The following is a 10109-nucleotide window of genomic DNA, read 5'->3' as shown; positions in this document are numbered from 1 at the left end:
TGGCCGGTAATGCTGAGTGGAGATGTTACCTGAAGAGAGAAGCCCACAGGTAGGACCATGACAGAACCCCCCCCCCAAGGGACAGCCCCAGAAGTCCCTAGCCAGAGATCACCAAAGACAGGCGGGAGGAGGGGGAATACCAGTGGAGGGTTAGAACTCCTCAGACCGGTCAGTGTCCATAGCCTCCGCACCCTCTTTACCGTCAGAAGAATCATCATCCCAGGACCCCCACCCAGGATTCGGTTCAGTGTCAGGCTCAGGCGTTGGAGCAGGGGCAGGGTCCGGGAGTGGATCCGCAAGGTGAGAACCCCTACATTGGCCCTGTCAGATGGAGGACTGGTCGGGGTGTAGCCGATGGAAGTCGGTGATGAGGGCCGGATCCAGAATCCTTCCAGCAGGAACCCACATCCTCTCCTCAGGACCATAGCCCTCCCAATCCACCAGGTATTGGAGGCACCTGCCCCTGCATTGTGACTTCAGCAGTCGCCGGACGGAGTAGACCGGGCCCCCGTCGATGAGATGAGGAGGAGGAGCAGCTGGGACCAGCGGGCTCTCGTGTACTGGCTTGATCCTAGAGACGTGGAAGGTGGGGTGCACTCTCATGGACTTGGGCATTCGGAGCCGGACAGCAGACTGGCTGATTATCCTCTGGACAGGGAATGGTTCGACGAACCGAGGTGCTAGCTTACAAGACTCCACCTGGAGGGGCAGGTCCTTGGAGGGGGCAGAGCTGGCAGGTGGAGTATGGGGGGTTAGAGTGGCGGCCCGTAAGCAGGTCCGGTGGCAGTCCTTGCCCCATTCTCTTATCGCGCCAGTGGCCCAGTCGAGGTGAGGACTGTGTTGGCGGAGCCATGGATAGCCCAGGATGAGAGGTTGGTTGGGGGAACAGAGCAGGTGAAACTGGATGGTTTCGTGGTGGTTGCCTGACAGAGTCATCGGGACAGGGGCAGTGAGGCGGGCGAAGGTGCCAAGAAGATGGCCATCCAGTACCCTGGCTGGAATGGGAGAGGATAAGTGAAGGCTTTGCAGACCCAACTGGTGCGCAAGCTCGGTGTCCATGATGTTAGCCTCGGCGCCAGAGTCGACCAGGGCGGTCAGGGTGTGGGTGGAATCCAACAGACGAAGACGAACTTGGAGCATAGGTTTCTGGCTGGTGGAGGACTGAAAGATCGTTGAGCCCAGCCGGACCCCTCCCATGTCCAGTGAGCTCGTCGCTTTTACTGGGCAAGAGGCGACACGGTGACCGTCACCCCCACAGTACAGGCACAGATTGGAGGTGATCCAACGCTGGCACTCTGCCGGGCTGAGGGAAGCACGGCCGATCTCCATGGGCTTTGCCTGGTCCAGAAGACTTGGCGGAGAAGCAGCAGGAGACGTAGAAGGGGCTGGGTTACTCCGTGCGCTGGTGACTGACTGAGTCTGGCGGGCCCTCTCTCGTCGACAGGTCTGGACCTGGCAGTCAATGCGGACGGCCAGGGCAATGGCCTCATCGAGTGTCGATGGTTGTTCGTGCGAGACCAATTCATCCTTAATGTAGTCGGCCAGGCTCTGCAGAAAGGCATCCACCAGCGCCTGCGTGCCCCACTTGCTGCGCCGGGCCAAGGTCTGGAAATCGATCGAGTAGTCAGCCACTGTTTGTCTGCCTTGGCGAATACTCATCAGCCCTTCGGATGCCTCTACTGATGATGAGCCCAGGTTGAAGACCTTAGTCATTTCCGCTGAAAACAAGGTGAAGGAGGCACAGGCCGGTGTCCGGCATTCATACTCAGCAGTCCCCCACAGGCGGGTGCGGCCAGTCAGACGAGTGATGACGAAGGCCACCTTCGCTGCCTCCGACGCGAAGGTTCTGGGCTGCAGGTCGAACAGCAACCGGCAACTGGTCAGGAAGGCATGGACTTGGGAGGGGTCACCGTCAAAACGCTCCGGACGACCTTGGGTTCCAGAGCCTCGAGTGTTGCAGGAGCACCTCCCAGAGCTGGCACATCAGCAGCAGGTATGACAGGGGCTGCATGATTGGGCGGTGAGCAGCTGGAATGCTTGGTCCAGTCGTTGTTGTTCTGCTGATGATGATGATGACCAAGCTGGATCAGGGCTGCAATGTCAGCAGACATGTGACTGACATCTTCTTCGATGTGCTGCAGCCAGTCTAGGGCAGAGGGTTCAGGCACTGACTCCATGTTGTGGTCAGATCGTTCTGTCACAGAACAGACAGGAGAGGAGATCAAATGTGCTCAAAGTGCAGTTTATTAATAACAGGGGAAAGGGGAGTTGGGAGAATGTGTGGGGGTGAAGTCCAGTGGCAGGAGCAGGGATGGCTGGTAGTGATGTCTGAGGTCTCCCATCCAAGTACTGACCAGGCCCAACCCTGCTTAGCTTCAGAGATGAGACAGGACCAGGCATAGTCAGAGACGAGTGGCTGTAGGGCTGAGCGAGCTGGAGATCAGGCAAAGGTACAGGAGGGGCAGAGTCAACAGAACAGAAGGCAGATCAGGTTACCGGGGCTGGAGAGCAGACAGAGTCAAACAGAACCGGAAATCTTCAGGAGTCAGAGTAGTAGGAACACAGAGCAGGTTATCAGGCTGAGAGTTGCAGATGATCTGACACTGAGGCTAGGGAGAACTGCAGCTGAAATACACCCAGGGGGAAGCAGGTGATCGGCAACAGCCAATGACAGTCACTGAAAGTTAATAAGAGGAAGTGAGTGCGGGCGTGGCCGGTAATGCTGAGTGGAGATGTTACCTGAAGAGAGAAGCCCACAGGTAGGACCATGACAGTAATGGGAACGCATGGTGTAGGAAACATGAATGAAAATGGAGAGAGATTTGCTGACCTCTGCACAGAACAAAACCTGGTTATAGGAGGTACCATATTCCCACATAAACTGATACACAAAGTGACCTGGTCATCACCTGATGACATAATGGAAAGCCAGTTTGACCATACAGTGGATATAAAAAGAGCACAAACCCTGTTAAAATGACAGGTTTTTCTGATGTAAAAAAATGAGACTACAATAAATAATTTCAAAACTTTTCCCACCTTTAATGTGACCTGTACAATTCAATTGAAAAACAAACAAATCTGTTAGGGGGAAAAACATCTCATCTCACTAACCGCTTTATCCTGTTCTACAGGGTCGCAGGCAAGCTGGAGCCTATCCCAGCTGACAACGGGTGAAAGGCGGGGTACACCCTAGACAAGTCGCCAGGTCATCACAGGGCTGACACATAGACACAGACAACCATTCACACTCACGGTCAATTTAGAGTCACCAGTTAACCTAACCTGCATGTCTTTGGGGGAAAACGGAGTACCCAGAGGACACCCACACGGACAACATGCAAACTCCGCACAGAAAGGCTCTTGCCAGCCACAGGACTTGAACCTGGACTTTCTTGCTGTTAGGCGACAGTGCTAACTACTACACCACCGTGCCGCCCAGGGAAAAACATAAAAAATGTACAATAAGCTGCAGAGACAGCTGACAGAGCCAACGAGTGATCCGCATGATGGTATCTTTCATGTGGTGGAGCCACTGGAGTGGGGTGTGATCTGAGCAGAAGGTGAAAGGGCGTCCTAGCAGGTAATAATGGAGGATGAGGACAGCCCATTTAATGGCCAAGCAGTCTTTCTCAATGGTGCTGTACTTCATCTCTCGCATGGAGAACTTGTGGCTGATGTACAACACGGGGTGCTCCTCTCCCTCTACTGGTTGAGACAAAACAGCCCCCAGACCTCTGTCTGACATGTTGGTCTGCAAAACAAAAAGAAAGATAGAGGTCAGGGGAGTATAAAAGTGGCCCCCCACACAGTGCAGCTTTTACCTGGGTAAAGGCCTGTTGGCATGGATCTGTCCATTGGACCGGATCTGGCGCTCCCTTTTTAGTGAGGTCAGTCAGCGGGCTGGTGATGTCCGAAAAGTTAGGCATGAACCACCTATAATAGCCAGCCAGCCCCAGGAACTGCCTCACCCCCTTTTTGGTCTTAGGTCTTGAGTAGGCTGCAATCGCAATTCCATTATCAATTTGGGGACGCACCTACCCATGACCCAAGTGGAAGCCCAGATACCATACTTCCACCTGCCTAATTGCACACTTTTGCAGGTTTTCTGTGAGCCCAGCACGCCTCAGCGACCTCAGGACTGCCCTGAGATGTTGTAGATGAATCAAAATACATTTGTGATTACATTAAGGTGTGGTTACATTAAGGATACATGTGTGTACGTGATTACATGCATATAAAATCACCACATTCTCAGGGAGCCGATACAGGCGGCTGCACACCACCACCCCTGGGGGAGTCTCAGTGTGGTGTTCTATGAAGTTAGTGCGACCAGGGAGGGGCGAGAACACATCGCAGAATTCCTCCTGCAACCTAATAACCTGTGCTCTCTGGGACGGTAAGAGATGGTCTCCAGAGGGGACTGGGGTGAATTGGGCCGCACTTTTCAGACTTACAGTGGTGCTTGAAAGTTTGTGAACCCTTTAGAATTTTCTATATTTCTGCAAAAATATGACCTAAAACATCATCAGATTTTCACACAAGTCCTAAAAGTAGATAAAGAGAACCCAGTTAAACAAATGAGACAAAAATATTATACTTGGTCATTTATTTATTGAGGAAAATGATCCAATATTACATATCTGTGCGTGGCAAAAGTATGTGAACCTTTGCTTTCAGTATCTGGTGTGACCCCCTTGTGCAGCAATAACTGCAACTAAACGTTTCCGGTAACTGTTGATCAGTCCTGCACACCGGCTTGGAGGAATTTTAGCCCATTCCTCCATACAGAACAGCTTCAACTCTGGGATGTTGGTGGGTTTCCTCACATGAACTGCTCGCTTCAGGTCCTTCCACAACATTTTGATTGGATTAAGGTCAGGACTTTGACTTGGCCATTCCAAAACATTGACTTTATTCTTCTTTAACCATTCTTTGGTAGAACGACTTGTGTGCTCAGGGTCGTTGTCTTGCTGCATGACCCACCTTCTCTTGAGATTCAGTTCATGGACAGATGTCCTGACATTTTCCTTTAGAATTTGCTGGTATAATTCAGAATTCATTGCTCCATCAATGATGGCAAGCCGTCCTGGGCCAGATGCAGCAAAACAGGCCCAAACCATGATACTACCACCACCATGTTTCACAGATGGGATAAGGTTCTTATGCTGGAATGCAGTGTTTTCCTTTCTCCAAACTTAACGCTTCTCATTTAAACCAAAATGTTCTATTTTGGTCTCATCCATCCACAAAACATTTTTCCAATAGCCTTCTGGCTTGTCCATATGATCTTTAGCAAACTACAGACAAGTAGCAAGTTTTTTGGAGAGCAGTGGGTTTCTCCTTGCAACCCTGCCATGCACACCATTGTTGTTCAGTGTTCTCCTGATGGTGGACTCATGAACATTAACATTAGCCAATGTGATAGAGGCCTTCAGTTGCTTAGAAGTTACCCTGGGGTCCTTTGTGACCTCGCCGACTATTACACGCCTTGCTCTTGGAGTGATCTTTGTTGGTCGACCACTCCTGGGGAGGGTAACAATGGTCTTGAATTTCCTCCATTTGTACACAATCTGTCTGACTGTGGATTGGTGGAGTCCAAACTCTTTAGAGATGGTTTTGTAACCTTTTCCAGCCTGATGAGCATCAACAACGCTTTTTCTGAGGTCCTCAGAAATCTCCTTTGTTCGTGCCATGATACACTTCCACAAACATGTGTTGTGAAGCTCAGACCTTGATAGATCCCTGTTCTTTAAATAAAACAGGGTGCCCACTCACACCTGATTGTCATCCCATTGATTGAAAACACCTGACTCTAATTTCACCTTCAAATTAACTGCTAATCCTAGAGGTTCACATACTTTTGCCACTCACAGATATGTAATATTGGATCATTTTCCTCAATAAGTAAATGACCAAGTATAATATTTTTGTCTCATTTGTTTAACTGGGTTCTCTTTATCTACTTTTAGGACTTGTGTGAAAATCTGATGATGTTTTGGGTCATATTTATGCAGAAATATAGAAAATTCTAAAGGGTTCACAAACTTTCAAGCACCACTGTACTTCTGGTCCCAGCTATGCCCATTTCAGAACTATCATTCCCAGAGCCACGGGAACCTCCTCTCTCCATGGTTTTAGGAGATTGAGGTGGTAAATTTGACATTTGTCACCTCTATCTGGATGTTTGACTTCATAGTCAATCTCCCCAATTCGCCATGTGACCTCAAAGGGCCTTTGCCACTTGGCGAGTAATTTTGAGCTTGAGGTGGGCAGTAAAATGAAGACTTTATTTCCTGGTGTAAATTCCCTTAGCCATGTCCCTCTGTTGTACAGGTGAGATTCTTGGGCCTGTAGCAAATTCTCCTGGGTTATGTGACTCCGTGCATGGAGTTTTGCTCTCAGGTCAAGAGCGTATTGAATTTCAATTTTACTTTGAGATGGCCTCCTCCCAGTTTTCTCTAATGATGTCTAAGACACCACAGGGCTTGTGCCCAGACAGCAATTCAAATGAGAAAAACACAATGGAGACATGTGGGAGGCATTGTTTCAAGATACTGGCATGCACAGATACAGTGGCCTAGAGCTCCTCACACAGAGGCAAATTTTTGTATTTTTTGTATGTTTGATAGTTTACTTCTAGTTACAGTGAGCCACTGTTTACCATTATGGCAGGATTGTATAATTTACAGTCCAGAGGAAATTCAGAATATTGGTTTAAAAACCATAATTCCACAGCCACCTCCTAACATCCTGTAGGAGCCACTCAGCACATCGGTGCCTAGCTGGATTTACCACCCAGACAAAGAGACAGCACAGGTGGAGATGGAACAGGAAGCAGAAGCCGGGTAAGAGAGCCAGCATTCATGTTAGGCTAAAGAACTCCCCGAATAAACCTTCTCTACCCAGCCTGTTCATCGCAAACACCCAGTCCATAGTGAATAAGATAGATGAGCTAAGGCTGAGGATTTTGTTGCAAAAGATGAACACCTGTGCTTCACTTTTCATGGAAACTTGGCTAAATGCTAACATCCCTGACTTGGCCATTGAGCTACCTGGCTGTACCAGGGTTCTCCACGGATTGAAAATATAGAGGGGTGGGGTCAATCGGATAACCTTCAAACAAATTTGCATAAATTTATATATGTCATTTGCATAAAATACTCTCAAATAGTAATCATTTAGAATAGAGGAATCAATTGGACTGGTACAAAACACATCATACATCAAACATTACACACACATATTCAGACACATTGTTTGAAATGGAACTGGAAAAAATATTTTTTTATTTAGCAAACTACAAAAAAAGAACAGAAAAGTACAGAAAAGTTTTTGTATTAACTATATTCACACTGCTCCATAAAAGCTGACATTGTTTGAAATGGAAATGTAATTGCAGGCACCACTGGAAAAAATATTTTTTTAGAGAGTAAAGTACATTGAAAAGATGTTGTTTTAACTATATTTACACTGCTCCTTGGCTATATTTACACTGCTCTATGGCTATATTTACACTGCTCCATCCATGTTCACCAGTTAACAGTCTAAGAAGATAAAAAAGAAAAATGACATTGTAATTTAAACTCATTCATACAGACTCAAGCAAAATGCATTGTAATAGTTACACAGCCTAACATGATCTCTAAAATATGGTTGCACAAAATGCTTTGATATTTGAAAGAAACTAATTCAAAATTACCTGCTTTCCTCTTTTCCTAAACATCCACTTCGAAGGTGATCTTCCTGTTCCTAATGCCTGCCCATAGTTTTGCACTTCAAGAGCTACAGTAACACTGACAGCCAGGTTATATCCTCACGGTTTTATAGGCAATATCACGCTTGCCGCACCAACTTTGAACTTTTTGTTTTTATCCTTTATTTCTCTGCTGACAATAACAATCAGTTATCTCGAACTTGGTGTCGATTCACACGTTATTATAAAGGCGTGTTATCTCTCGGCGCAAGAACAATGTGTCAAAAACACCGAAGTGTGAAATGCTTTTCTTAGACTATAATCATCAGACTGACTAAACTAATTGCTGGTAAATGAGTTTCACACTCGGGTGTTGTCGCGTTGTCGGTACTCCAACAGAGAAAGGCTATCTGTCACAAAGAAAACAAAGGGACGTCTCTTCCTTTTGTAAAGGGGCAGCAGAAATTAAATGGGGGCGGGAATCACAGAAAGGGGGGCGGCCTGCACCTCTAAAACCCCTCGTGGAGAACCCTGTGTACTGTTTACTGGGTGGACCAGACTACTGAATCCGCAAGGGATAAAGGCAGTGGCATGTAGAGTAGAGTAGAGTAGAGTAGAGTAACTTTATTGATCCCCAGAGGAAAATTAAAGTGTCAGGTAGCTTACACAAATGTACAAAAAACACATATTAAGATACAGAGAGGGAAGAAATTACACTAGATCAACATTACACTAAATTACACTAAATCAACACTAAATTACACTAATTCAACAAAGAGCAAAAACTTCTGGTATGGTGCAAAGAAAGTTATTAAAGGGAAACATTAAGTGAACAAATAACAAGTGAACAAATAGCAAGTGTCAGCCATGATAGGGGGGATGCTTCTCAATTGTCACAATACAAAGTCCAGTGAAGAAAGTATTGCACAGTCAAAAAACACACACACACACACACACACACACACACACACACACACACTCACTCACGCCCACATACATACACACCACACATGCACACACGCACACGCGCACACACACACGCGCGCACACACACACACACACACACACACACACACTCACTCACGCCCACATACATACACACCACACATGCACACGCGCACACACACATGCACACACGCACACACGCGCACACACACACACACACACACACACACACACACACACACAGGGATTACAGAGAACAAGAACAGACTTATCAATTTTCACAGTGAGAAATCCAGTGAAAAATGTATTGCACAGTACACATACACACACACACACACACACACGCGCCAGCTTAGGCACACACGCGCACACACACACACACGCACAAGCATAGAAGCCTGGAATAAATGGAGGACATGGGTGTTAGGCAGTCCAGTCCCCAATGATGATGTCCTTGTTATCCTTCTGTGTGCTACTGAACAGTTGAATGGCCCGTGGGACAAAGGACCTCTGTAGCCTGTCTGTCCTGCATGAGGGGGCACGGAATCTGTGGCTAAAAAGACTCATTAGGTTGGTGAAAATGGTGTGAAGGGGGTGGTTTGGATTGTCCATTACAGAATCCAGTCTGTTCAGAGTTCTGTTCTCTGCTGTTGAGGTGAGGGTCTCTAGCTCCATGCCCACCACCGAACCTGCCTTCCTCACCAATCTGTCCAGGCGTCCAGCGTCCCTCCTCCTAATGCTACCACCCCAGCATGCCACAGCGTAGAAGAGCACGCTGGCCATGACAGACTGGTAAAACATCAGCAGAAGTCGGTTGCAGACATTGAAGGACCTCAGCCTCCTGAGGAAGTAGAGTCTGCTTTGGCCCTTCTTGTAGAGTGCCTCGGAGTTTGTAGACCAGTCCAGCTTATTGTCTAGGTGCACCCCCAAGTACTTGTAAGTGGAGACAATCTCCACATTCTCTCCCTCAATAGAGACCGGCACCACAGGCGGGGTGGATCTCCTGAAATCCACCACCATTTCCTTGGTTTTGGTGGTGTTCAGGTGCAGCTGATTGGTCCGGCACCATCCCACAAAGTCCTCCACCAGACCCCTGTACTCCTCTTCCTGACCCTCCTTGATACAACCAACAATTGCAGTGTCATCTGAAAACTTCTGCATGTGGCATATCGCAGAGTTGTAGCTGAAATCAGTTGTGTACAGAGTGAAAAGCACCGGGGAGAGCACCGTTCCTTGTGGTGCTCCTATGCTGCTGACCACCGTCTCAGATGTAATGCCTCCCAGTCTAACAAACTGGGGCCACTCGGTGAGGTAGTCTGTGATCCAGGTTACCAGGCCAGGCTCCACTCCCATCTGCACCAGTTGATCTCTCAGCAGCAGTGGTTGGATGGTGTTGAAAGCACTGGAGAAGTCAAAAAACATGATTCTCACAGCACATCCACCCTTCTCCAAGTGAGAGTGCACCCTG

Source organism: Neoarius graeffei, chromosome 23 (assembly GCF_027579695.1).
Source record: "Neoarius graeffei isolate fNeoGra1 chromosome 23, fNeoGra1.pri, whole genome shotgun sequence".
In the NCBI taxonomy this organism is placed as follows: Eukaryota; Metazoa; Chordata; class Actinopteri; order Siluriformes; family Ariidae; genus Neoarius; species Neoarius graeffei.
Note: the sequence above shows the minus strand (reverse complement) of the source record.